The sequence below is a fragment of the Heterocephalus glaber genome, unplaced genomic scaffold, assembly GCF_053883595.1.
Source record: "Heterocephalus glaber isolate CG9 unplaced genomic scaffold, H.glaber_assembly_v1.0 deba00000937, whole genome shotgun sequence".
NCBI classification, from domain to species: domain Eukaryota; kingdom Metazoa; phylum Chordata; class Mammalia; order Rodentia; family Bathyergidae; genus Heterocephalus; species Heterocephalus glaber.
In genome coordinates, this window is record NW_028258173.1 from 3,056,173 (window position 1) to 3,083,890 (window position 27,718).

The 27,718-nt window shown below is 53.5% G+C and overlaps 1 protein-coding gene across 16 annotated transcripts in view; it reads left to right on the plus strand.

The window, feature by feature from the left end:
• Window positions 1-27,718, plus strand: part of Rbfox3 (RNA binding fox-1 homolog 3) — a 393,013-nt gene that overhangs the window by 18,659 nt on the left and 346,636 nt on the right. The window contains exon 1 of one of the 16 annotated variants that reach the window (XM_087208371.1): window positions 9,483-9,603. The exons of 14 other annotated variants lie outside the window; for them this stretch is intronic. The gene's annotated coding sequence lies outside the window, so the exon portion shown is untranslated. Of the gene's footprint in view, window positions 1-9,482; window positions 9,604-27,718 lie in introns of those variants that run through there. One more of the 16 variants, XM_087208361.1, reaches the window with a different exon arrangement.

Genomic DNA, 27,718 nt, shown 5'->3' on the forward strand with positions numbered 1-27,718 from the left:
AGGTGGCCGTGGGACAGGGGTGATGTGGACACAGCCCAGGATCAACCAGGCTTTGCCAGCAGTGCCTAGAGCTGGAGGGAGCCCTGGTATGGCTTCTGCCTCCGCCCTAGAAGGGCACCCAGGGGAGTCAGCATTACTGCCCTGCTTCTGCACTGAGAGAGTCTGCACTGCTGCTCAGAGGCCCCATCTGCGTCTGGAACATGTTCTCCCTGCCAAGCAGATCTAAGCTCAGGTCAGGGTTTCCCAGGAGGATGGTGCCTGAGGTAGGGTTCCATGGGGCTCTGCTCATTTCTTAGGAAATAAACAGCAGTGGTTTGTGTGAGGGGGTGCTGGGCCATTGCTAATAGGTTAGACAATCCCAGCCTGCAGACTCCTCCCTCGTGGTCACTTCTAGCAGTCCATTGTTATGGGAGACCCAAGGCCCCCCAGTGTGCCTGAAACCCCACATAGGACTGATCCTGGATATACGGTTTTATCCTGCCTGTACTTACCTATGATAAAGTCTAATTTATCTGTTGGTCACAGTAAGAGACCAAGAATAGCTAATAATAAAATAGAGCAATTGCAGCAATATCTTGTAATAAAATTGCCAGCATTGCTACTCTTGGCTTTGGGGCTATGATTAAGTAAAAGAAGGGTGACTTGGACACAAGCACTGAAGTACTGCCACAGTCGATCTTATAGCCAAGATGCTGCAAAGTATCAGGCGGGTAGCATATACTACATGGATACTCTGGGCACTGGGAAGAGTCACATCCCTGAGGGACAGAGTGGGCAGCATGCAATTTCACCATGGTACTCAGAAAAGTGGGAAATTTAGTACTTATGAGTTGTTTATTTCTGGAATTTTCCGTGTAATATTTTTGGTCTGGTTGGATAATTGAAATGTGGAAAATAAAACTGTGAATAAGGGGGGTTTACTTTGTTACTTACTTTCCTGGCTGGAGCAAGGGTCTGTGCTGGGCACTGGGCAGGATTTGTGGCCAAGCTTAGCCTCAGGAGGACTGTAGCCTTAGGGACAGGATGAAGCCCAGACTCTCCTGGCATTGAGAGTAGCTGGGGGAATATGATCCACAGATTGGTTCTCAAGTGGATGAGAAAATGCACATGTTAAAGCTCAGGAACTTTTTTTTCTCAACGTCACTGTGAGCTTGAGAGCCAGCTCTGGATGATCCATCCCTGAGAATCCCTTCTTCCCTAGAATCTCCCATACATGCTCCAAGACCCAACGCACATATTCCTTCCTTCTATAAAGTGACTGCCAGATTCCTCCAGGGGCTCCTTCACGTTTTCCCAGACTCCCCCTTCCTCCAAGGGTCTGGGTCTCCCTCCCCTGCCTGTCACTCCTGCCATGGAAGTTTGGGGACCGGTCAGATGGATGCTGGGTCAATTTGAAATGATCTTCCTCGAATGATCTGGTCTGTGTCTGCAGCAGCGAAGGAACTTTTTCTCTGCCTCTAGCATGGAATTTTCCCAGTTATTTTAAATAAGCTTCATCTATCTGTGCATGGAATTCAGATAAGAATTGCCAGCCTCATGCAGATGCAGATTCAGAGGCATAAAGGCGACTGCTACCACATCACCATCTTTCACACAATCAAATGCCCTGGCTGCATCACAGGAGAATGTAGCTTCTGAAAAGCTGCATGAGGACATGTCTTCAACAGACAACACGAGCCTCTCTCGAGAGGCCCTGGGAAGATGCTTCTGAGAACTCTGCAGGAGCACTCTGAACAGCTTCTGTTCTTTCTGATTGAAAATATGTTAAAAGGAAAAAAAATTAGACCAAAGATCTCACTAAGCAACTCAATTATAAACCCTACAGAGTGAAGCTAGCTGCAAGTCTCCACGGGTTTCTAGTACTACGAGGAGCAGGACGAAGTTACAGAGCATGCTCATGCTTTTGTGGGGTGGGAGGGAAGTATATATTGGTTAGCTACTGCTGTGTAACAAACAAGTCCAAGAACTCAGTAGCTTGGAACAAGAGTTGTTTATTCTTGCTGTGAGGCTGTGGGTCACCCTAGCACTCCTGCTGACCTGGGCTGTGCTTGACCTATCTCAGCCGGGCTTCTTCCTGGGTCTGTGGCCAGATGGTAGTGGGTGGAATCTGGCTAGGCTGGATGACTCCTGCCTTGGCCTCTTCAGGCTAGCTCAGGCTGTCTCACGGGTCGGTGGCTGGGTCCCTGACAGACAGTGGAATTGAGCCAGGCATGCTGAGTTCCCGGCTGGAACTAGGCTGTATCACTTCCAGGGCACCTGTGGTCGGGAGATTCAAACCCAGACTCCAAGAGTGAGGAAATCAGCCCCAGCCCCTGTGGGAGGAGCTGTGGTGCTGCCTGGGAGTGTTCCCATGGGATTGCTTTCACACTTGTTGCACCCAGAGGAGGGTCCATGCTGGGGAGGTCTAATCTGCTGGTTCTGGGTGGGCCGGGGGATCAGTGCCACCAAGAAACGTGGAGGCCTCACCCAGGGAGCACTGTGTCTAGTGGAGCTCCTGGTGGGTTCAGCCCCTGCCTTCTCTCCCTGGCCTTGTGCTCCCTGCTGACCTTTGGCCTCTCTGCTCTGCCTGGGCTGTACTTGGGCTTCAGCTACTGCCCGGGGGCTGCTTCCCCAGCCCCTGAGTCCTGCTCCTGTGCTCTGTGAGCCCAAGGCCAGGCTGGTCCCTGCCATCTCCTTCCTACTTTCTCTCCCTCCTGGTTCGGGCCGCCAGTGCACCTGGTCCCTCTCACCTGCTACCTTGTGCTCTGTTCATTCCCCTCCTTTTCTCCAGAGGCCACCTTTCAGTCTCTGGCTGTTGAGTAGGGATTGGCGTGGGGTGGGGTGGGATAGGGGGCAGAACATCTTTCAAAAACACAAATATGACTAACTTGTTTCAGGGCTCACAATGCCTCAGTGCTGTCCACTGTTCTCAGGCTAAAGAGGAAAGTTCCAGAGGCTTCTTTAGCTGCCCCAGCAGCCTCCCCCCCTTCTCTCTCTCTCTCTCTTAGGGTCTCATTATGTATACCAGCTTGGCCTTGAACTCACTATGTAGTTCAGGCTAGCCGTGAACTCTGAGATGATCCTCCTGCCTCAGCCCCCAGAGTGCTTGGATTACAGGTGTGCTCCACGACATCTAGCTGCCTTTCTTTCTGGCCCTTAGTTCCTCAAAAGGGCTGCACTCCTCAGTGCCAGGGCCTTTGTGCAGGGTGTCTCTTCTGCTTGGACTGCTCCCAGCCCTCTCTCCCTTTTCCTTGTCATTAATCCTGACCCAGGCTTTAGGGCTCAGCTCAACATTACACCCCTGCGGACAACTGTCCTAGCCTGGGGTCCCAGTTAGCTGTCCCACCCCTTGAACATTCCCTTGTAGCTCTGCCCCTGCAGCAGGGCAGTCAGTGTGGTACCTGAATGACACCTGTCTGTCAGCTACAAGGCCGGGGCATTTAGTCTCAGTCACCTCGTGGGCAAGGACCCACCCCATCTCCTGCCTCTGAAAGCCCAACATGGGGCTGATTCAGGGAATAAGGGGCCCTGTGGTACTGGGAGGCTCAGGGCTGGGAGAAGGTGGCGAGGGCCATAGCAGCCAGGGCGCCCACTGCTGACCTGGGTGCAACCACAATTTGTTCCTTATGTTTGGTTTTTTGTTCCGCAGGGACCCTAAGGGGTGGGCCTTGGTGTCCTCTCACAGCCCAGGACAGCCGTGTGATGCAGCTCATCTCTGCAAGCCCTGCCCGGGGTGGGCACAGTGTGTCACACCTGGGAGCCAGGCAGGACCGAAGAGCAGCCAGGTCTCAGGAACGAGCGTCCAGCTGGGCTGGCTGCCGGGAGCTCAGCTGCCTGGGAATAGCATCTGGAGCAGTGTTGTAGTGAGAAGAGAGAGGGCTGGTGTCCTCGTTCCCAAGCATCAGTGAAGGACAGAGGGAGGCTGGGGAGCAGTGACCAAGGAGACCGTGGAGTGGAAGCAAGGTCAAAGGCACCCTTCTCCTAGGTCAGACACACACAGGCACACAGGCCCAGATATGCAGGCTCACACACATACAAGTACACACAGACACACGGTGGGGCTTTAGCAGGGGTCAGGCCTGGCCTGTGGTGGGCGTTGTTCATCGAGAACAACCCTGCAGAGCTCCGCAGCTCTGTGGCAGCACCTGTGGGATCCAAACCAGCTGTCTCTGGGCCCCACTTCTCAGCCGCTTGGAGCAGGAATAGGTGCCCCTGCCAGGTCTGGAGCCCTGGGCTGGTGGGGTAAGAAGAGCCCTCATCCCCTCCCTTAGCCGGAAACGCAGTGCATTCGTCTCCTGCAGCGTGTATAGTGGGGGACGCATCTGCCATGCTGGGGTCGGGAGGGCTGGGAAGTAGGTGTCTCTCCTGCTTGCTGCACACACAGACACACAGACACACACGGACACACAGACACACACACGTCAGGATGGGTGGGACATGGACGACCTTGGTCGTCTCTCTCTTCCATGCTGTCCCCTCTTCTCTCCTTGCCCAAGCCTCATGAGTGTGCATGGCCCCCGCTGCCCCTCCCTGGGGAGGAAGCAAAGCTGGTGTCCAGGAAGGTGGTGGGGTAACCTGGAGCCCCAGGGCAACCTTGAGTCTCTGGGCTTCTTGTGGAAGCCCAGAGTGCCTGAGTTCACCAGGGTTTTGGTCCTTTTAGGCCTTAGGTGAGTGTTGCTGGAACAGATTCATTTCTGAAGACAGAGATTTCCCCACCTGACTGTGGGCTCTGGGACCACGGTCACTGGTTTGTACTACACTTGATCTTAGCCAAAAGGCCGAGAAGCGCTGACGGTCACTGGTTTGTGAATGGAAGCTGTGCCCTTTACTTCAGGCAGCAGGTTTAGGATGGAGTGTGTGGTCCCTGCCCTCTTTCCTCTGCCATGACCTCCAGGAGGGTTACAGCTAGAGGCCACATCCTCAGGCTGGGCCCTGGTGTGTGGAGCTCAGTGGGCTATGATGGGAATATAGCTGGAGCAAAAAGCTCTCACAATTGTTAAGTGCCTGTGACCGGGCTGCTCATTCCAGCAGAAGGACTATACCTACCCTAACTGACACAGGCACCTCTGAGCGTTGCTTGGCCCTTGGGAGCTGTTCAGCATAGTGGCACCCTGTGGCTGGGCTGGGAGAGCAGCCTCGGGCTTACTTCTCATCCCGAGACGTGGGCTGGCTGGAAGGAGGGAAGAGGAGAAGAGGAGCAGGAAAGGGAGGAGAAAGAGCAGGAAGAGCAGGAGTAGGACGAGGGGGAGAGGGAGAGGAGGGAGAAGTGGGAGAGCCGTGGCTGGGACCTGGCCACGTTCAGGTTGAATGAAGACAGAGTGGTGGGCTGAGCCGGGGGACACCCAGGGGACGGAAGTGGGGTGGGCGTGGCAGGATGAAGCAGGACTGCCCTCCAGGGACCGTGTCCTGTGGCCCAGCTCCTGTTAAGAGGGAGCAGCTGACACCTTCCAGTGAGCTCTGAACCTTGGGGGCGGCAGGGCCTCGGAGCTCATTCCTTTCGTGTCCTGGTGGCCCAGAGCCCCTCGCTGCCCACGATGGCAGAGAGCAACCTGCTCTCCGGAACCCTCATCCTGGTTTCTCCAAGAAAATCAGCCCCAGTGCTCCAGCCTTCCTCCATCTGGCCCCTTTGTCACTCCCACATGTGCTTTCCTCCCTGGCACCTCCCTTTGGGGCTGGGCCCCTCTGCTGTGCCCACACACAGCGGCTCTGGGGCCAGGTCTTGTGGACATGGTCTTTGAGACAGTCTTCCTGGGGCCTCCCCGGAGGATGACCTGCCAATAACAAGGACAGAAGATGAGAGGGGAGGGATCTGGGTTCTGGGGAGCAAACTGGTGATTGGCAGGAAGATAATGGGGACAAAGGGGAGAGGAGACAGGGTAGAGACCGTGGGGAGGCTGAGCACCGAGCTTACACGCGGCGCTGGAGATGTCTGGCGGGCTGGAGGCTGATCTGAAATGCAGTCCTGCTCTCACCTCTGCGTCTTGGAGCATGTCACTGACCAGGCATCTGCAGAGGGTGGAGCTGCAGCTGTGCCATCGTCCCCAGGCCCTGGTGGCGAGAGAGGCAGGGTTTGGGGACCACACAACATGGTTCCAAACCCACACCCTCTGCAGGTCCTACGGCAGCCCCCACACCTTCGGCTCTCCAGAAGAAGCTGCGTGGAGTTTACATTTTTTATTTCATTATTTTATCTATGTTTTGAAGCAGAGCTGAGGTGTTCCTCTCCACAGATGTCTCAGATTCCTGCAGCACCCAGACAAACAGGATCTGCGGAGAATGTGGGAAGGGCACAGAGGGGCTCTGGGCTGCTTGCATGTCCAGGGCAGGGACAAGTCGGATGGTAGCACCGACAGGGCGGTACCCTTCAGCCACCTGCCCTTGGAGGCCAGTACAGAGCCCTGCTGTGGGCATACAGAGGGTGTGCCAGGAACCCTTGGTCACAGGAGCTCCAGGTGCCCCTGTTCTGCCTTTCTGATTGGCCATATTATTTGAAGATCATTATTTGAGGATTTGAGTGGCTGTAACCCCACTGAGATGGTGTCATTGCAAAACCTCTGATACCCTAACTTTGTGGCCACCCCAGTAGCACTGAGTCCCTCCTGGGTAAGGAAGCATGACAAATGGCCTTTCCTGCTGGACCAGTTTGGGCCAAACCCCTCCCCTGGCACTGTCCTTGGCCTGGCCCCACACCTACCCACCTGGGAAGCCAGCCAAGGCACAGTCTGAGGAAGTGAGGACACTCCAGGGCCAGGTGGAGGGACAGCAGGGTTCTGGGTGGTTATTTTTGGGAGCTTGTGGACACTGCTGCCCATGCTGGGTCTGCAGGGGCCCCTGAGCCAGCTTGTGCCAGGGGGACACGGCCTGGCCTTGGTTGGAGCTTTGACATCCAAGGTGCTTTGGCCCGATGCCACTCTGGTCTAGAGAGTGCTGCAGCTCAGTCTTCATGCCACTGGGCCCCTGCTCCTCCAGTCTTCTGATAGGGGGGTGGAGGGTGGACCACCCGAGAGGAGGCAGAGATGAGAAGCCATGAGGTCTGTGTGCCCACCATGGGACCTTAGCTGGCAAAGTGTGTGCTGTCACCTCTGGGATTGTGCTTGCTCATGCAAGGGGTGGTACTAGACAAGCAGGTGGTCTCTGCACCCCACATGATATCATTAAAATGGCTTTTGAGGTCACACATTCAAGTTCAATGATAATATTTTTTTCTTCTGGTACCGGGGATTGAACTCAGGACCTTGTGCTTGCAAGGCAGGCGTTGGAACCACTGAGCTAAATCCCCAGCTCAGCGATAAATTTTTACATAACCAAGGTCCAAGTCCTTCTGGTCATGGTGCCTTCTTTTCTGGTGCATTTTCCTGTGTATTGCAGCTGCCTGTGGATGCTGCCTCCCTGGAGGGTGCAGTGTGCCTGTCTCTGACACCCCGGCCTTCCATGACCCCACGGCTCCGGGGCTGTCCAGCATATGGCCCACTCACCACTTTTCTGTTCTCTCCAGGGTGGCTGGGAAGTCTAATTGTCCTGAAGTTTGAGTCTTGGCAATGGGAAGATGGATGTTTTCTGCCTTAGTCCTGTCCATGTTTTTCAAAGCCAAGAGCACTTCTTGGGTCTCAAGGGAGAGGCTGTGATCAGTGCCCAACGCGGGACAGGTGTCACTGGAGGGAAAGGTGCAGGGCGACAATTCAGTGTAGAGAGGTGGGTCTGGGGCAGTGACAGCGAACCTTTTAGAGCTTTCAATGACACAAGCAGCCCACTGCAGCCCATGTGCCATAGGCTTGTCACCACCACTCTAGGCTGTGTCAGGCCACTGCCAGGTGGCCAGAGCTGTGGGCACCTGCACCAGCCCAGGGTCTCTCCATTTCTTCCATCTGCATCCTCTCCGTCTCCCTCTCCGTCCTCAGTGCCATCCCCATGTCCAGATTTCTGCTTGCTCACATGATGGGGGATGGCGAGTGTAGGAATCAGGGCCGAGGATGCCTGGGCTGCGGCAGACTCAGCCTGGTGCGTGTGTCAGGCTGTGGGGCTGGGCTTGCTCGGCACACCTGCCTTGGCATGGCTTGTCGCCTTTCTAGAAGCTGGGGGTCGGTTATCCATCCTTGTGTTGGGACACAGGCGCTGGCTCTCCAGGTTTCAGCCTCACGTGGAATGGCTTTTGTCCTGGCAAGTGACACCTCTCCCACCACCTCGGCCCCCGGAGCGCAAGTTGATGCAACGCCTGCATCCAAACCCCTCAGAGGTCCCACAGCTCACGTCAGGCCCCGCCTGGCCCTGGGGTCCATGGCCCCTCTCACTTCTTACCCCGCAGCCCTGGGGCCTCCTTTAGCTGTGCTGCTGCCTCCCCCCACACCTGTTCCCCGCTCCCGCACCCTGCCCAGGAGGCTCCTGCTCCCCCTGGCGTGGAGGGCATGGACTTCTCTGCAGGACGTCTGTGCTGAATTCACTAACCAGGGCTCTGGGGGCTGTTTCTGCAGCCATCCTGTCTGTGGACGTGGGTTCTCAGCCGGGCTGCGAGTTAGTCACTGGGCAGGCCAGGCTGCCGGTCTTTAGGCACCGTGAGCTGGGAACCACTGTGCTGCTCAGTGCTGTCCTTGGACCCACAGCATTGTGCCTCCTGAGGGCTGCTTAGAGCTGAAGCCAGACCCTTGGGCAGTTAACCCACCCTCCGATGAGGTCCCAGTGTGGCTAGGGCACCTGGCAGTTTGAGGAGGACTCAGTGGACCCGCAGAAGGCAGGGACCTGGCCTTTCACTCTGTGGCACTGAGCAGTAACCATGCAGTACACTTGCTCAGGGACCATCAAGTACTTCTTCAACAGCTCCCAAATTTCTCATCGTGAAGCCCTTCCTAGCTCTTCAATCTCTCCCCTGTTCACTCTGTCTAGTGGGCAGTGCAGCCCTGGGGGACTCACGTTCCTTCGTGGGGTGGGGAAGGTACAGTTTCCCACTTCCCTGCCTGGTTTTCATGCCTGTGATTTAGCTGGAGAAGGTGACGTCTTTCTTCAGCCACTTTGCTCTGCGGCGGATGCTGCTCGCAGGCCCCCTGGCCCCCAGCCCCTCCCCCGCAGATGCCTAAGGACACACTCGGATTGGGACGGAGATGGGAGATGGGAGATGTGTGCCAGGTGACCTGACGGTGCGGGCTGTTGCCGAGGAAGATGGGGCGGGGAAACTCAGCCTTGACAGGGAGGATCCGAACCTTGGGGCTTGAATCCTCGAGGTGGAGGATCCCAGATGTGGCTCTCAGCATTGTCATTCATGACAAGTGGCCACAGCTGTGGCATTGAGGGGCCATTGAAGGGACAGGTGCCTGTGCTTCTCCAGCAGGGGAGGGGACGCAGAGGGCCCTCGTTCTTACCCTGAGCCCTGTTGCAGCCCATAGAAGTGCAGAGCTGCGGGTGCCCTGGTGCTCAGCCTGGGGTCCCCCAAAGTCCCGCCCCGAATTGCCCAGATACGTGTGCTGCCTCTCGCAGCTCTCTCCTCCCCCATGCTGAGGCCTCACCCTCCTTTCTGTCTGCTGTCACTGCAGCCTGCAGATCACCCAACAGTGCTCCGGGACCGAGGGCCAGGACAGAGTGGCCTGGCCCTGCCGCTCTAGGAGCACTCAGTCGAGAGGGGACAGAAGGAACAAGGTGAGTGAGGTTCAAGGGAGGAAGAGGCCAAGTGGATTTCTTTCTTGGGGAGAAAGCCCAGGCTCTGCCCGTGGCCAGCCTCCCCAGGGTGCAGGCAGGAGGGACCCTGTCCAGGGGCCCAGGAAGCACATGGGCGGGTGCAGGTGGTGCTGCTCTGTGTTCCTGCTTCCCATCATTGTTCCTGCCACTGTGGGCCCCTAATGAGCAGCTGGGCTCATTCAAGTGTGTGCATGGTGGATGTGGGGAGCCCCTTCTGTGTTCACGCCAACTTGGATGATGAATCTGGGGGACATCACGTTGGGTGAACTAAGCCAGGTGCGGAGAGGCAGAGGCATCTCACGGATTCAGTCTGCAGAGGTTGGGCTTAGAGAAACAGAGCACAAAATGGGGGTTCCTGGGGCCGGGGTGGGGGGCATGGGAGTGGTCCGCATGGGGCCTGGTGTGGAACCCATCAGGCTCCCAGACAGGGGACCTGGCCAAGGAGAAGCAGCTTGGGGTGCTCTGGGACCACGGGGTGAAGGAAGCTACCTCCGAGTGGTCCCACGATAGGTGGTAAACGACCTGGCCCAGGCACCAGGCAACCGAGGCCAACTGAGGTCTCAACACCCACAGTGTGGGTGTGACCTTGAACAAGCAAATAACCTCCCGGTACCTCGGTTTCCTCAGGTATAAAATGGGAGTAATAATGAGCACTTGTCCCTCAGGATTGCTGAGTGTTAGTTGAGATAATACCCAGTGCTTGGCCCCTGGCCAGCAAATCTCATTGTCATCATGGGAGCCCTGACGCTGAGAAGGGCAGGAGGTGAGCTGCCAGAGGCTTGAGGTCCTGGCACACACTTCCCGGCTCCCCTTCGCCCCCTGATCTGTCCCTGTTGCTCACACTGTCACCTTTGGGCCGGTCCTGCCTCGAGGCTTCTCTTGCACTGGACCTCAGCAGTTTCCCAAGTCCCTGGACTGCTGAATGTCTGTCCCTGTGACCCTGCCAAAGGTCAGACGCTCGGGGGAGGTGAGGAGGCTCCCGTTGGTGTCCTCCGTGCCGAGTTGTGGGGGAGGAGGCATGTGTCTGTGGACTTGATGGGTTGGTGGGATTCGTGGCTCGGGCGAGGGGCCGAGGGACCGAGGCTGCTTTCTCTCCGGAGGGAAATGGGCTGGCCAGGGAGCCATTTGGGGGCGGGGGGGGAGGCCAAGCTGTGCTCTCTGCCCTGGGCGCTTTCTTCCTCTCCATGGAGTGAGACTTGCAGGGAGGCCAGAGGCCTGGGGAGGGGCAGGCAGGGCCATCCCGAGGGACTTGTGGATTCACCTGGCCCCGAGGAGCAGGAGGGGTGGCCAGGGGCTCGGTTATGCCCACCTGTCGCTGACTGTGTCCCCCTCCGCTTCGAACTGTTAGCGCCCTGGCCTGGAATGGCCTAGTGAGATGGGGAGATTACTGCCCTGGAGACTTAGCACTTGATTCATACCGTGTATCACAGTTTAAGACTCCAGGCCTCATACAATCGGATACAGTTATTCAGATTCGCTTCAGTCTCCATGTGAGTTTCTGAGACAGAAGAGAGCACAGAGGAGCTGGAAAGGAGGGGCGTGGGCGTGACGCCTCTCCCCCTGCAGCCTTTGCTGGGGTGTGGTATCCACGGGCCCCAGAAGACTCATCACCCCCAGGGGCAGGCAGATGGGCCGGAAACTGTGGCACAGTGTGTCGCACCCTGGCCTGAGGGGGACAAGTGAGTTCTCAGTCCCGGGTGAGCTCACAGCCAGGCCCCAGAGTGGCCTCTCATTCTGAGACAGGTCGCTCTGCTCCTCTCCACAACGGACCACAGTGCTGACTTCTTCAGAGAACTGGAGCTGCCGGGAGACCTTGGCTTCCCTGCGAGCCTCACTGCCCGATAGCACCGGGTCATCAGGGGAAGGTGAATTCCAGGAGGAGGAAGCCTTCTTCCAGCGAGTGAAATGACAGGCCAGCACAGGGAAGGGACACGGAGCTGGTGGGACAGCAGTTGGCTCCTGGGTTAGCTCATCTTGGCAGCTTGGGCTGTGTTCCTCCTCCCTGCCCCTGTTTTAGAAAAACTTCCCCTGGTTGTGGCGGTGCACACTATGATCCCAGCACTCCTGGAGGCTGAGGCAGGAGGATTGAAAGCTCGAGCCCCACCTGGGCAATTAGTGACTTAGTGAGACCCTGTCTCAAAATTTAAAAAAAGGTGGAGGGTATAGCTTAGTGCAGAGGCCCTGGGTTCAACCCCGAGGACCAGAAACAAACAAGCTCCTTCCTTTGGAGCTCCTCCTCATCCCCCAGTTGGGCTGTTATCAGTGACATCCAGCTCTGTCTGTCCCCCCCTAAGAAGTGACATTCCACCTCTTAAAAACAACACACAGCTATCGCAGGCCATGTGCAGTGATGTTGCCATCGACTGGACCTGGTACCAGGGGCTCCCAGGGCAGGCCTGTCCTCACCTCTGACTGTAGGGCCATCCTAGAAAGTGACATCAAGGTCTCTGGGGGCGGGGCCTTCAGGTGCCACATGGAAATGCTGTCAGGTGTGCTGAGGCCCCAGGAGGACCTAGGAACCAGGAGCAGCTGTCAGTGTTAGTGGGAAGATTACTTGGATACAGGTGAGTTCTGAGACCAACGAGGGCTTCTGTTCTCAGATGCTGCTATGTTGGTCATTAGGGAATGTGGAGCATTGCGCTGGGGCATCTGCTGGTCTGTCCATCCATCACCCACCTCTCTCTCCATCCATTCATCCGTATGCCTTCCCAAGCTGACTGTGGGCAGCAGGAAATGCTGTGCATGGTTCAAGGCTGCAGCCCCTCAGTGACAGTGAATGAGGCAAGTGGATTAGGGAGGGAAGTCTGCTGCTGTGTCCACAGAGGACCAAGTACAGCACCCAGACTCTTGATTGCCAGTGCTCATCATGGCAAGAAGATGCCTCTCCCAGGAGCTAAGAGGTGGAAACAGCCTGAACATTCACCTACAGAAGAGCAGAGAGACAGTGGTCCCTCCATGCTGGGATGTCAGTACCGGGAGCACAGGATGACGAGAACACGTACTGTGAGGAGGGAGCTGGACAAGGTCACGCTAAGCAGAAGAAGCCAGGCTGAAAAGGCCATGTGTCATACTGTGGTCCCTTGGTGTGGAATAACCAGAACAGGCGAGCCTGTGGAGGCACAGGTGGAGTTGTGGTTGCTGGAGCCAGAGGGGCAGTGGGCTCTCTGGGGTGCACGGAGGGTGAGGCCACACAGTGAGGAGGGTGTCAGGCCCAGCCTGTGCTACTGGAACAGTGAGGGCAGCAGGAGCCGCCTGAGTCTCTCAGTGTCAGCTGGTGAGTGTGATGCCGAGTGGTGGTTAGTGTCCAAGACCTGGTAAAGTCAACCTGCTGGGATGGTGGGAGACAGGTCTCCCCCTCCCCCAGCCAGATCATTGCTCAGGAAAGTACCCAGTGTGCAGCAGACGTCCACACAGCAGTGTGACCGTTACCAGGGGACGGGAGCCCACACTGTCCTGGGAGCATCGCTGAAGCCTTCAGGGCCTTTTGCATTATTGATTTGGGCTGCAAACCATCTCTTAATAGAGAGTGCCAAGTAAAGGTCAGGCAAGTTCCTTTGTATGAATTTCGAATTGATTTTTAGATTCTGAATTCGTCAAGTTGGGAGAAAAGAGGGTTTTCTTTATGAACTCTGCTCAGCCCGCAGGAGTCTGGAGGCAGACGCTGGTCATGACGACCCTCTGCCAGTGCCTGGGCAGACAGTGTGTCCGAGAGCTGCTTAGACAGTCCTGTGAGGTGGGCTCCGAGTGACCTCGACTTATAAAGAAGGGAACCGAGGAGCAGACAAGCTGGGTCATTTGCTGTGGGAGATGTGAAGAAAATCACAATGACTCTTACGGCAGGACAGAGGCACCGTCTCCTCCTTGTAACAGCTTCAAGTGGCATCCTGGTGATGAGTTTGAAACCCGAAGTCAGGGTTCCGGGGTCTGGCCTTCGGGTCTGTGATGAGCTTCAGCCCCTTCCCAGCACCAGATGCCAGCCCACGGGTGGGGGGACGCTGGGCTGACCCTGCTCTTCCTGGTTCCCCGAGTGCACCTGTGTTGCCCAGAGCTGCAGGGTGTGGCATGGAGGAGGAAGGACCCCTGGGGTACGGCCACTCTGCTTAGTGGAGCGTGGGGATCTGTGAGCAGCAGGAGGAGTTTAGGTAGAGACTAAGTCAGCCTTGCAAATGTCCTCATTCAGAGTAACAAGGGCTCGTCCACCATGTGCGATTGGTGAACAAGTAGGAGCTGATTAACAAGTAGATGGAACATGGATGCAGGTTTCTAGAGATGTGCTGTAGGACTCCGTCATCAGCCTCTTCCTGCTCAATGTGCCTGCGGATGACTCAGCCGGGGACACAGGTGGCAGAGTTATTAAATCTGAGGGTGACATGAAGCTGGGAGGAACGGTGAGTATGTTTCAGATTTGAGATCTAAATATATCTCAGCAGTCAGAACGATGGGTTGAATCTAGCAAGATATGATTCAGTAGGAACACACTGAATGTACTTTATTTGGGTGTAAATAGCCAAGTTCTGCAAACACGTAAGGGGTGATGCATGTATAAGACTTAGCAAGTCATAATGTGAGCCAGTGTGAGAGGCAGCACTTAAAACCCAGAGTGGCTTTAGGTTCAGGTAATAGAAGTATTGTTCCTAGAAGAAGCAAGAGACTCTCTGCCCTTTCTCAGACAGAACACCAGGATCCTGTCCTGAGACCTTTATGCCCACTTTAAAAAGGACCTTGAACAGCCAAGTAAGCCTCCAAAATGAATGAAAAAAGTACATGCAGTAAACTTATTCTTTGCTGCTTAAAGACTTTTTTCATAATATAGTAAATATTTTCCCTTTGTAAAAAGCAGAGAAAGCATGGGAAAGTGTAAATATGGTACAAAAAAAATCAGCCAAAACCTTAATCTTCCTACCCAGAGATAACATTTTGGTATGTTTTCTACTAGTTTTAAAAAAAGAATACATACTTTAAAACAAAATTAGAATAATCTTTATTTATAGTCTGCATCCTGTTTTCCCCCAATAGCACATGCGAGCGTTATTTGGAGTTTGTAAGCATTCACCAGCATCACGGTTTCCAGTGACGGCTGAGTGGTCCTTGCAATCGATGTCCTGAAAGTCCAGGCTTTGGGGCTGGGGATGTAGCTCAGGGGTGCCGCCGCCTGCCTCACAAGCGCAAGGTCCCGAGTTCGATCTCTGATACCAACAAAAAAAGAAAGTCCAGACTTCGTTTTCTCCTCATAATACTTTCACGTGATAAATAGTCCTGATATTAACTTCCATGCACATGAGCTTCAGTCTGGGATCCCTGATTGTTTCCCTAGGATCTGTTCCTAGAAGGATTCCTGGGTCAGGGAGTGCAGATGTCCTTGGACTTGCTCCCTCCCACGGGAAGGGCGGGGACACGTGTCCTCCTGCACCAGCCAGCAGGCCTGGCCTCGTGGCCGGTATCCTCGGGAGCGATCTTCACCAATTCAGCAGGTGAAAGCTGCTGCTGAGCGGGTTTCCGCCTGCACTTCCTTGATGCCTGTGAGTGGTTGACTCACCCTGGCTGCGCTCTTTGCCATTGCTTCCACGTGGGCTGACAGCACCCGCCACCCTGCACGTGGCTTCTCTCCTGGAACTGTGGGGCATTCTGGGGTTTGCTGACAGCGGGGACTGTCTTCTCCACTGGTCCCAAGTGCACAGGGTGGTCCTGCTCAGGGCAGGAGCAAAAGCTCCGAGAGGGCCAGGACAACCCGTGGGCTCTGATGGGTCAGGATGAGAGCCAGAGCCGATCCAGGGCTGCACAGCTGTGACCTCACCGAGGCTCCTGGCTGCCCCTCGGCGTTGGGCTGAGTGACACAGCAGCAGCGGCCTGTGCTCACCTCGTGGTGGGTGTCGCAGGGATGACTTAGCAACATCATCCCGGCATCTGTCACCTGTGTGAAGGTAGCTAACTGTGAGAGTTCTCCTCCCCAAGTCCGCCCTCCGCTTTGCCCAATTGATGTTTCCTGAGTTCTAGCTCTTTATGGAGCATGTGTATCCGATGAGCAAATAGCAAAGAGATGCACTGTGAGCCAAATGCCAGGCTTCCAGGACATTACCCCCAAGGTGCCAGAGAATGGGCAGTTTGACTCCAGAGGAAGAGTTGTCCCAAAATAAAAGAGCAACACTAGACATATCTGATCCTCTTCTATACGGAAAGAAAACTAGTCTCACTAGTTATCAAAAGCCCAAACAAGGCTTTTGCAAACTGTTAATAAAGACTTTCCTTTGGTGCTGAGGATTTGGTACTCACGACCTTTGCCATGCGTGGCTAGCAAAGACTTAAAAATGCGAGCACAAGATGCTGCCAGGATGCAGTGAAATAGGTCCCTCTGTGGGTCACATCCTGACATGGAGGTCCTGTCCTGGAGGTCAGAGGTCAACATGCTGAACCAGTGCTGTGGGCAGAGACGTAGGAATCCTGCGTGGGGTTCCATTTGCTGCCCTCTGGGCCCCCATCTCTGGTCTGCTCATCCTCCTCCTTCCCAGTGAACATTCCTTGGAAGTTTTTGACTTTGTAAGGACAGACAGACAACGTCACCCACACCTTACAGCATTTTTCTACTTTGTGGTTTCTGTGGGCTACTGATCCAGTCGGCTTGTTTTCTGAGATCCACTTGATTTCAAGTGTTCCTGAGGGGAACTTCAGGACAGGACAGGCCTCCTCGCTCTGCTACCAGCCTCTGCCGCTGCACAGGGGCCAGAAGGAGCCGTGGGTGGGTGCTGGCTGGCTTGGGGACGCATCTGCAGGTTCCAATCTGAGCTGTGATTTCCCCAGGCAGGTGGGAGGCAGCGTCCAGCAGAGCTGGGCTCTGCAGAGGGGGAAACAGAACAGAACAGCTCTTCAGAGCTTTTCCTGCCGGACCCTGGTGGCGGGGGCAGGCCTCTCACCTGGGCCCTTCCTGCCCCACTTAGCCAACCATGGCTGCATCTGGGTCTCTGTGCCTTTGGTCAGGGGCCAGGAGGAAAGGAGCCAGGAAGGGAAGGCATAGGATCTGCCCCATGGCGGCCCCCCGTCTTTGGACTCATCTGCTGCCCCCAGACATCGGGCGGCGGCAGCAGCCCCAGGGTGCCTCGTGCGGCAAGTGTATTTTCAGAAGCTGCCGGACGTCATGTGTATGAAATTAGCATTGCCTTGTTGGCCCCTTTCGGGCTAATTTGGAGTGAAATGTTTCAGCAGTGGTGGGCTGATTCTATCAGGAGAACAAGAACTAATTAAATTCTCTCTGACCATCAAGCAGTAAATTATTTATATCCAGACAGATGCAATCTAATCTCTAGCATCCAGCTCAACCCAACATGCATCCTACTTGATTTTTCAAGGGGAGAGGAACAAGAAAGGAGAGTCAAGCACCCAAGAGAGGAGGATGGGAGAGAGCTGGAAAATAGCTAGAGGGGGGTGCACTCTGCCCCCTCCTTGGATGGGGAAACTAGGGATGTGGGCCAGGGCTTGGGGCTCCCCACTTTTGGGTCCAAGGAGCCTCCATGCTTTTCCTGCAGGAAGGAGTGGAAAAAATTAAAGGAGTCCACAAATCATGGGACGGGTCTGTTTGACACGATCTCAGCTGTTTGGGGGAGAGCTAATCTCGCTAATGAACTCGCCAGTGCATGTCACAGAGACCTGCTGGTCTGCCCCTCAGTGGCCCTTGGTGGCTGCCAAGTGGCTGCCAGCTCCCACTTTGGGATGAAGCGATTAGTCTGGGCCCATGTCATGAGCTACACTGCCCTCTGCCTATCTTTTGGGGGGCTCATGGAAAAGCTGCGTGGACCCCCACCCCCCCAGTGCAGAGGGTGCACCTTGGGGACATTCCTGCCTGCTCCCTCTACGCCCTCCCTAGAAAAGGGATGGTTGCCCCTCAGGGCCCTGCTGTTGGCCCGTAACTTGGGTGGGTTGCAGAATTCCTTGTGGGGCCCGAGCTGGCCAGGTGTGGGGACATCTGCTGCATGACCCTGTGTGTGGGGGGGTGTCCCTCGGGGCCTGTGATGTGGGGCACACCTCACTGTCACTGGTGACCTGGTTCTCCATTTTCTGGTGACACTGTTGGGTCAGACAGGTATGAGCCGGTGCTGGGCTCCAAGGTCTGTGTCCTGTTTTCACCCAAATCCACGGTGGCGGTCTCTGCTCCCTTTGGGGGCATCTGACACAGAGAGGGGTGTAGACTTGGGAGCCACAAGGAGAGGCTGACCATTCAGTCAGTGTCTCTCCCTGAGGGCACTGGCTCCTCCTCCCAGCAGCTGCTGCCTGGCTTGGCTCTGCTGCCCAAACCCCAGGAACCCTGGGGATGGGTCAGAGTGAAGTCCACAGAGATGATTTTTTAAATGGCAAAAGGCCTTTGCGAAGTCCTTACCTTAGGGAGTTCTAAACATATGTCCCACATCCCCAAAGCATCTGGGGACACCTCTTTTGGGCTTACTGTCATGTCTCATGGTGCACTTGTTTGAATTGTCGAGAAATCCTCCGTTGAGGATGGAATTGATTTCAGGGAACAGTCAAATGCCGCCTGGCTCTGTGTGCAGGGGATCTTGGCCCAGAGTCAGCTGAGTCTGAGGCCTCGCCCCCACTCAGCCGATGTGGGGTCTCTGGCAGGTGCCAGTCAGTCCTATTTCCCACGTTGCAGGGTAGCGGCGACAATGACCCTGTGGCACCTCCGACGGCGTCCTGTACCTGCTCCAACTTGAGTGGGCGGTGTTGTAAGGAGGGGCCGGGCCCCTGTGAATGAAGGTGGCTGTGCTGACGGTGCCGGAATGTTCCAGCCCTGGTGAGCCATGCCACAGTGGCATTGGGTGGCCACCTTAGATTTGGGTAACTGGTGCTAAAGGATGAGTGACCGTGGAGTGCCCATTTCTTGATAGTACCAGACATAGTAGGGCCAGGGGGCAGTGGTAGTTTTTTGGTTGTCTGCTGTCCCTAGTGAACAAACAGCGTAACCACCCCTTCTGTCCAGTCCTGGGCATACAGCTGGAAAAAAGTGACATGGCAGCCTGCCGAAGTACTCTGTAGGTGAAGTTGTCACTGTGAATGGGACAGATTTCATTTAGTCCTTGTAGGAGTGGACCTGAGCATCCCCAGCCTCTGAGAGAAGGTGTCTTTGGCATCTCCCTATGTTCTGTTCTGACTCAGAGACCCTGTGGTGACTCTTTCAGTCAGGTCTCTTGGGGCTGGAACTGGGGTGGGAGACCAGTGGGAGAGACCATCACTTAGGACCTGATGTTTGGGGAATTGCGGAAGATTCAGAAGGACGGGAAAAATCCATTCATCCCTTTGGTCTTCCATGCATTCATGCCTGCATCCATCCAACATCTACCCACCTATTTCCCATCTACCCACCTCCTTTCCCATCCATTTGTCCATCCATCCATCATCTACTCACCTATCATCTTCCCATCTACCCACCCACTTTCCCATCCATCCATTTGTCCGTCCATCAGTCCATCCATGCATCCATCCATCCATCCTCCACATACCCAACATTCACCATGTACCTACATATATCCCACAAATAATTACGAAGCACGTAATAAATACTGGGTATTATTTGAGGCATTAGAGAAACAACAATGAAAAAGGCCCCCTCCTTTGTATAAGAACAGTAACTTCCTAGAGTGCGGCAGCATTCAGGTGACTTCTGCCCATTCAGTTTAGAGCCCCCAGGCTGAAGAGCAGCCTCACTTGTTCCCTGAGGTGTCAAAGTGAGATGGCCCCTGGGTCCAGCTGCTACCCACCTACGTTAGCGAGTGCTCGGTGTTGGGATGTTCTGAGAGTGCCCACAGCACAAGGCTTACAGCTTGTGTGGAACCAGCTCAGCCTCGTAGCGTCAGTGGTCCCTTCCTGAGGAAGCTGGCCCGCACCTTCCCTCTGCCCATGCCCGTCCTATGTGGCCAGCCTCGGCCCCCCAGCCCCACGCACTGCCCTCTCCCAGCAGGCCTCGCGGGGCTGGTGGTGAGGTGTTGCTAATGGGTTGGCTGTCCTGTCCCCTGAGCCACGGTGGCTGCTCCTGGTCCAGTGTATCTCCAGGTGTTCCAGGCTGGTGATTTTGGTGTCCTCTGCTGTTCCTCTAGGTTCGCTGTAGTGCACAGGGGCTGGAAGACACTGTGTTGTTTCCAACAGGGACACCCAGGGGCTTGTGTGGCTCTGGTACTGTGGCTCATAAAAACTGGCCCCATCCTGCCCACGCCTCAGCCCTCAGCCCCACCCCTCCGCTGCCCCGGCTGGGTCCTCCCTCCAGGCTTTCCCGATGGTCCCCTACTCTGTGTCATCACAGGTCAACGTCAGGTTTCAGTTTGCATGTAACTTGGGTTCTCCTGTGCTGTTCATCTCTCCCCAAACCCTCCAGTTGGTCACATGTCCCTGGTCCCTTGTGTGGAAGTGGCCTCCTAGGGGGGCCCATCTGTGGCAGGCCACAGGCACGCCCACCCCATCGGAGGCCATGTCCTTCATGGCTCCAGGCAGATGACACACATGATCCTCCCTAGTGGCTCTGATGACATCACAAGGTTGCCCACTCAGGATTCTAGGACACCTGGACCTGTCTCCTTCCCGTTTTTTTCAGCTCAGAAAACAGCTGCCTCTGGCTGCCTCTTTAAAAATTCTCTTAGATGCAAGCATTTGTAATTTTTCTTCAAGCTGAATCTCAAAGCGCTTATCTTCCCTCTGGGTCACTTCTGTCCCTCCATCATCCCAGCAAACACCTGTAATCTGCCTGTCTGTTCCTGGCAGATCCTGTTCACCACCGGGGTATTTGTCATCTTCTGGATTATTAGCTTGGATTTAAACAAGACCGGGCCTGGGAGGGGCTGGGCCACCTCCCACTGGGCACCCTCCTGCCTCGTGTGCTGCCCTTGGTTTTGGTTTCGGCCTCCTCTTTTGCCCATGACTCAGTTTACAGCAGAGCCAGTGTAGTCCAGTTTCACAAAGAAAATCTCTTTGCAACCTTCTCTTTTATTTACATCGTTTGCAATTTTTATCAGTCCATGTTTGCAGTACCTAATGATTACATTCATCATGGGGAGTTGGTACACGTACATAACACATCTCAATTCCTTTGCTAATTTGAGGGCGGCACGTCTAAAATGGACTCGTGGTCAGCAGCTGCAATTGGTTCCTCGATGCCTTCCTGCGGGGCTCCTGCGGCCCCCTTAGGTGTGGACTCCCCGGGAATGTTCCGTTATCCCTGTGGCAGTGGGTTTGGGGTGGAGGCACGCATGGTTGCACTTGTGTGTGCTCAGTGTTTGGGGGGTGGCTTGGTCCTGGTCTCTCTCCTTGAGGAGAGGGGACACGGGACAGAGGCTGAGAGCCCAGGCTGAGGCCACACTGCCTGGGCTCAGGTCACCTGCTGCTCCTACGTGGCCTGGCTGAAGAGGAGGCCTCATGCCCGATGCTCGTCCCCTGACAGGTCCCCGGGGGCCGACTCCATGCCTGCGGAAGGGTGATCCTCTCTGAGGCCAGTGCTCTCCCCAGGCATGCACTTAGGTGCCGTCTTCTTTTCACATATTTTCATGTATTTGTCAGTAAATATTTTGCCAGGCTTTTTTTCCTAGCTCATATTTTTTCATTACTTACAAAGATGTTAAATTAGTACAAGTCTTTTAAGTAGCCATTAACTTCGTATCATCCCTAATTAGTGTACTTGATTTCCTCCTCCACCCCCTCGTGACTGTTCCTCATTCCCACTCCTGTCACTCATTTTTGCTAAAATCAACGTATGCAGCTCCTCACTTCCAGCCTCTGCCTCCTGTCACCTCTGTGTCCAGCACGGACTGGCCCTTTCTGGCCCACTGAGCAGGGCCTGGGGGGACATGGGTGGCTCCTCCCGCTTCTTCTGCCTGGTGGAGCTGCTGCCGTGCTTGGTGTCTGGTTTCTCCAGTGTGTGTGTCTCCCCCACACGAGTGTTCTGCACAGAGTGTCCCACGCAGATGGTGTCTCCAGGTTCGCTTGGAGGGTGGGGTCCCCCCTAACTGCAGCCTCTCTGCTCGCAGAGGTGAGACCTGTGGCCGAGCACTCTCCCCCTGTGGTCTTGGCCTTCCCGTTTGTGTCAGGTGAGGGTGTGCGTGGTCTCAAGCATCGTGGTTTCTCTGATGCTTTAGGGTTCCTTTCAGCTCTGTGGACATTTCTTTATCTTCTCAATGGGGCTGGTTCTCGTTGTTAAGATGTTGGACTTGGTGACACTGTGGTAGATGGATTTCTGGGATGATATAATTGTTGTCATTGTCATTGCTACCATCAACACTGTTGCTGCCGCCACTGCCTTCTACCACCACCGTCACCATCCCCTCTACCCCGTCACTGCCACCAGCACCATGAACATCACCATCAGCATCACCATCACCCTCAGCACTGCCGTCCCCATCATTACCACTCTCGCCAGCATCACCACCACCAAATCACTGCCAGCATCACCACCAGCTCCTGATTGCTTGCCTTGGGCCATGCCTTCGTGCTGGCTGTTTCATATGTATCATCCCGTGTCAATAGTCCATGGGGAGAATGGACAGTGTTCTCCCCATTTCAGAGACAACATGGCACAGGGAAACTAAGTCATCTGCCTTGACGCCATGGCTTGGTTGATCTGGATTCACACTCAATCAGGACATCAAGCCTGTGCTGTCACTGCCTGCCGTGGCCTCTCTCTGTTCCCCACAGGCTGGTCTCCTTTGCTTTTGTGACCCCACCATTTGGCTGCTCCACATCTACCAGGGCCCAAGCCTTGGGTCATGAGGCTGAGTTCTGTCACTTGTCCTCCTATGACTGGGGAAGTCCTTGGCTTCTCTGAGCCTTGCTTTTCTACATGGCAAAAGAGGGGGAACAAAATCTACCCGACAGGTTGTTGGAGGATTAAAAGACTATACTCAGCAAGTACCTACCACTGTGCCTGGTAGAGAGTAAATATATATTACAGTTATAATTATGGTGATTGTATATCACAATACAGTTCTGTCACCTCCACAGTGTTCCATGACAGTTAAAAGCCTCCTGTGTCTGATTCTATGTTTAGCATTAGATGTCTCAAGCTGAGCGAGATGCCCCTGGTTCTGAGACCAGTCTCATGAGGGAGAACAACTGTTCATAGACACGCCCACAGGCCGGGGTCCAGGGGTGTGAAGCCCATGTGCAGCGGGCCAGCTGGACCAGGGAGGCTGGTGTGGGTGGAGAAGGTCCTAGCCTTAAATGTGCAGCCAGCAAAGGAGAATAAAAACAAATGAAGTAAACTCAGGAATCAAAACGTTAGAAAAAAAGACAAAAAATAGTGTACAGAAGGAAGCCCTCAATGAAGTTAGTAGAAATGTGAGCCACAAAATGGAAAAACAGAACCAGCACACAATAAGCTGCTATTTGAAAAAACTCAGTAGATGATCCGCTAGCTAATCTAATCAGGGCTAGAAAGAAAACACAAGAAGCACAAAATGAGAAATAACAAGGGAGAAATATGATTTCCCAGGACTGACCAATTTCCACAAAGGGAGAGAGTTTTTAAGTTACTCTGACACAGAGGATGAGGCTGGAAATTCAAGCAGCACCTTGAAAGAGGGTCTTGAGTGCTGATTACACTGCTCCACAGCAAAGGAAGAGAAAAATAGCCCTGTAATTTTCACAAAGCGAAAATAACAGTTTTTAAAAATTTCACAATGATTATTCAGAAATGAAATGACAGACTGGTCTTACTTATGAATATTGATGCAACAATTTAAATAAAATATCGTAAAATAGTATCCAAGCAGTATTCTAAAATACTAGTACTCAATGTCCATGTGGATTTATTCCAGGAAGGCAAGGATGGTTCAGTATTACAAGTCTGCTTCATAATCCATCTATTAGTCCATACAAGGAGAATTACTATGTGATTAGCTTTTTGATACTGAAAAGGTGTTTGACAAAATTTCACATCCATTCTCTCTTTTTTTTTTTTATCAGGGATTGAACTCAGGTCCTTGCACTTGTGCGGCAGACAGCAAAACCACTGAGCTAAATCCCCAGCCCTCAACATCCATTCTTAATAAATACTCAATTAAAAGGACTTGACAGGTACTTTTTTTTCTTGAATGAGGGTCTTCACACTGAGCTGCAGCCCCAACCCTTTAATAAAATTTTTAATTTTGAGCCCAGACTGAGCTTGAACTTGCAGTCCTCCTGTCTCACTCTCCTAGAGGTACTGGGGTCATGTGCATGTGGCACCACACCTGGCTTGACAAATACTTTCTTCACATGACTCTATGTAACCATGTCCCAAATCCATTCTTTTTCTTAGTGTGGAAACTAAAGTTGGGAATGAAATTGGGAATAGAGCAAGGAGACCTCCTAGTCTGTCAGTCCTGCTATTTCACACTGTCTCAGAAGCATCAACCAGTGCAGACACGAGAAAGAAATGAGAAGAATAAATATTGGAAAGAAAAGGTAAAAGAATCTTTTGTAGGTGATATTGTGTACTTGGAAAATTCAAGACTGTCCATGAAAAACTACTACAACCAACAAGAAAATCTAATTATCCATCATTTACTTATCTCTTTATCTCTGTATTTTACAACAGTATATAATAGAAAAGGCTCCTGCTTTAAATACCAAAAGTTAAGTAAAATACCTAACAAAACACATGTACAGACAATCTTCAACAGCCCTGAGATCATTCCTCCAACTGCATTGACTCCTGATGGAGCAAAGATTTAAAAAGATTTAAAGTCATTCATTGGGCAATGTTCCCTGACTGCCCTCCACCCATTGCCATGGCAACGAGCAAGGCTCTAGATGGAAAGCCAGGCCCACATGGAGCTTGCATTTTATGAGGGAAACCAAGTAAATAAAAAGATTATATTACATTGTAGTGACTATTTGCAGGGCAGAATGTGCAGCCGGGATGGGGTGGGGTCGGTTTTGGGCAGGGGGTGTCACAGAGGCTTTGCTGCAATGTGATATTTGGGTTACTCTTTAAGTTATTTATTGTTTAACTTTTTATTGTGTTTATTTTGTGTCCTAAACTAGCTCATAAACTTGCTGTCCCCGGGGTGTGAGACCTATTGTAAGAGCTCAATATGGTAACTTATTTACACTTTCAAAAGCTGAAGATTTGACTCTTTTAATATGCCAAATCCTCTGTATTTCATCTTGGCCTTCCTGGATCTTTCCATCCTGCTACTGACAAAACTTTGTTTTCCTAGAATGGGAAACTATGAAATATATTATTCAAAAACTTCTCCCCAGGGCAGTATCGTCTGAATCATGCAAGGGGTTGTTAGAAATACAGATGTTTGCATCCTACCCATACCTGCTGAGTTTCAGGACCTGCATTTTAAACACAATTTTTGGATACTCTGTATGCACATTAAAGCTGAAAAGCATTTCCCTCTTGCCCTTGGCCTTCTATGTTCCCTTCTTACTAAGCAGAAGTCCGGATTGGGGGACAGAGGAGCTGGCATACTCACAGTGGTATCGGCTTCCTATGACATCATTTTTCTCAGCTGCCCTTGCATAGCCCAGGTTCCAAATGGCCCTGCATGGAGCTGAAAATGTCCTCAACTTTGCTGTTCAAAATGGTGGCCACTAGCTGTGTACGTAGTGACTAAATGGAATTAGCAGTGGACTGGGGTATAGTTCAGTGGTGGAGCACCTGCCTAGCACATATGAGGCCCTGAGTTCAGTACCCAGCATCACAAAAAAAAAAAAAAAAATTTAAACAACAGAAATACAAGTAAATATTCAGTTTTTAAGTTACATAATCACATTGCAGTGCTCAACAAGTGCATGTGGGCTGGGCATGATGATCCACACCTGTAATCCTAGCACTTGGAAGGCTGAGGCAGGAGAATCACCACAAGTTCAAGGCCAGTCTGGGCTATACAGTGAGTTCAAGGACAGCCTGAAGTACATAGTGAGACCCTGTCTCAACAACAACAGCAACAAAGACAAAAACAAAATGCATGTGGCTGGTGGCTACCATATTGGGTAGCATGGGTTTAGAACATTCTTGTCCTCACAGAAAGTTCTTTGAGTAGTTTTGATCTAGAATATCCAGGTAGTAGATTTTGAGGACTTTTGCATTGCACAGTCAAATTCTTTATACTGTAGGTTCTGATTGCCATTTGTTTCCTTTTATTTCAGTAGAACATATTTATCTGTCTGTCCATCTGTGCACTCAGTCACCTACCTATCCATTCTCCCATCCATTCTCCCATCCATTCCCCCATCCATTCCCCCATCCATTCCCCCATCCATTCCCCCATCCACCCACCCACCCACCCACTTAGTCTGCGTTCCACAGATGATCCTGGCATGTAGTGGGTACTTCGATAAATACCATTGAAAAAAACCATCAAATGAAGGGTCTACCTCTCCTCATCTGAGGTGGGTACAGGGTACCTGTGTGCCATAATTCCTTGGCAAAAACCTTTCTACCTTGATGCCTCCCCCCTATTTTCCTGTTATAGTTTAGTTTTCCTTGCCCTGTAATCTCTTCCTTTTTGCCTCTGCCTGAGCTCGTTAATGAGCTGGCTCCTGGGGGAGTGGTCTGGCTCCAGAAGCTGACCCTCGAATGAGACCTTGTGCATTGCTCAAGCTTTTGCAGTGCTGCTCTTGGGTTGGGGGTGCCCTCTGACCCCCTTGTTTCCCCAGTTCTAGGGCCCTTCACGCCCCATCCCCTATGTCCTGCCTGACACTCCTGTGTGAGTGGCTGTGTTCAGGTCCCAGATGTCACTGGGTCCAAGCAGGGGAGGCCTGTCCCGGCCCATTTTTCTGGTGTAGGCTTGGACAAGAGAGTCTTGAATGGGACACAACCCCAACAGGAGTACCCAAGAGCTCTTGGGGTATCCGGCAGGGATGGTCTGTGGGCCATAACCAGACCAGAGTTCTGCTCTGGAAGATGTTTTTCCATCTTTTTTGTGGTCATCTCAGAATACAAGGCTCTTTAGCTGAGCCGCTTCATCCATCTGTCACAGGCCTCACTTTTCACATATTTCCGCTCCCCCCCCCCCCCCTTTTCAAGGTGGCTCTGAGCAGGCCCAGGCCAGTGTCTGAGCCTGTGGGCCCTTTGCTGTCACCTGTGGCTTCATGGTGAAAGTGACAGGTGTTGTGTCTCCTCTGCTCTCAGAACTTAGGGGCTGGGCATGAAGTGTGAAGCAGGCTTCTACTGCCCTCGCCTTTCTCTCTCTGGGGCTTTTACCCAATTCCCACAGGAAAGCCTTAGGGCTTCTGCTGAGACCCCTTATGTTGGGAGGCACCTTGGGAGCCCCCTCAGGCCGAAGGCTGCAATCACAGCCCTGCTCCATGCAGCCAGAGCTCTTATTAGGGTCCTTACCCACGTTTCTGGTTCTCTAGCGCTGCTGTCAGACTGGCCCACTCCATTCTGCAGAAACATGAGCTTGATGACCTCACAGCCCATGTGCTTGGCTCTGATCACTGTCCGGCGCCCATCCTGCTTTCCAGCTCCAGCAGAAATGGGGATCCATCTGCCCATCCATGGGGGCATGTGGCTCCATCCATCTGGGCCCTGAGCTGCCCCAGAACCTCCCTCCAGCAATCCTGGGCCTGGCAGGACCTAGCAATAGTGGTAGAAACCCTGAGGCTTTTGTCCCTCTCCTGCTTCAGGCCTCTCTCTCACCTTTGTGGAACAGCAGGCAGAGGCAGCATGGATCTGGGGACAGGTGCCCTTGGGCAGTGAGTCTCCACATCCTCAGGCTCACTCTCTCCGCCTGCAGAATGGTGATAATGATCACACCCTCTCCCAGCCTGGAGGGAAGGAGGGAATGAGATCATGCAAACAAACGCCCTTCTGGTCAATATGCGTTTATTACTGCAGCAATTAGGGTGCTCCCCAGTAGGCTAATGATGGCTCTTGCTAGCTCATGGGGTTTTGATGAGGGTAAAATAAAACACCCTGAGGAAGCATGGGTGTCTCCATTGTGCAAGCATCTATGGAGCACCCACTGCACGCCACCGAGGAGGTGGGCACTGGGGCTACATCAGTAAGTGAAACAGATGCCCGAAGACATAGGGAGCCATGTGAGGAGGTGAGCAGCTCTCTCCACGCTGAGTGGGCAGCCTGGGGAGGGACAAAGGGGTGCACTGTCCGAGGAAG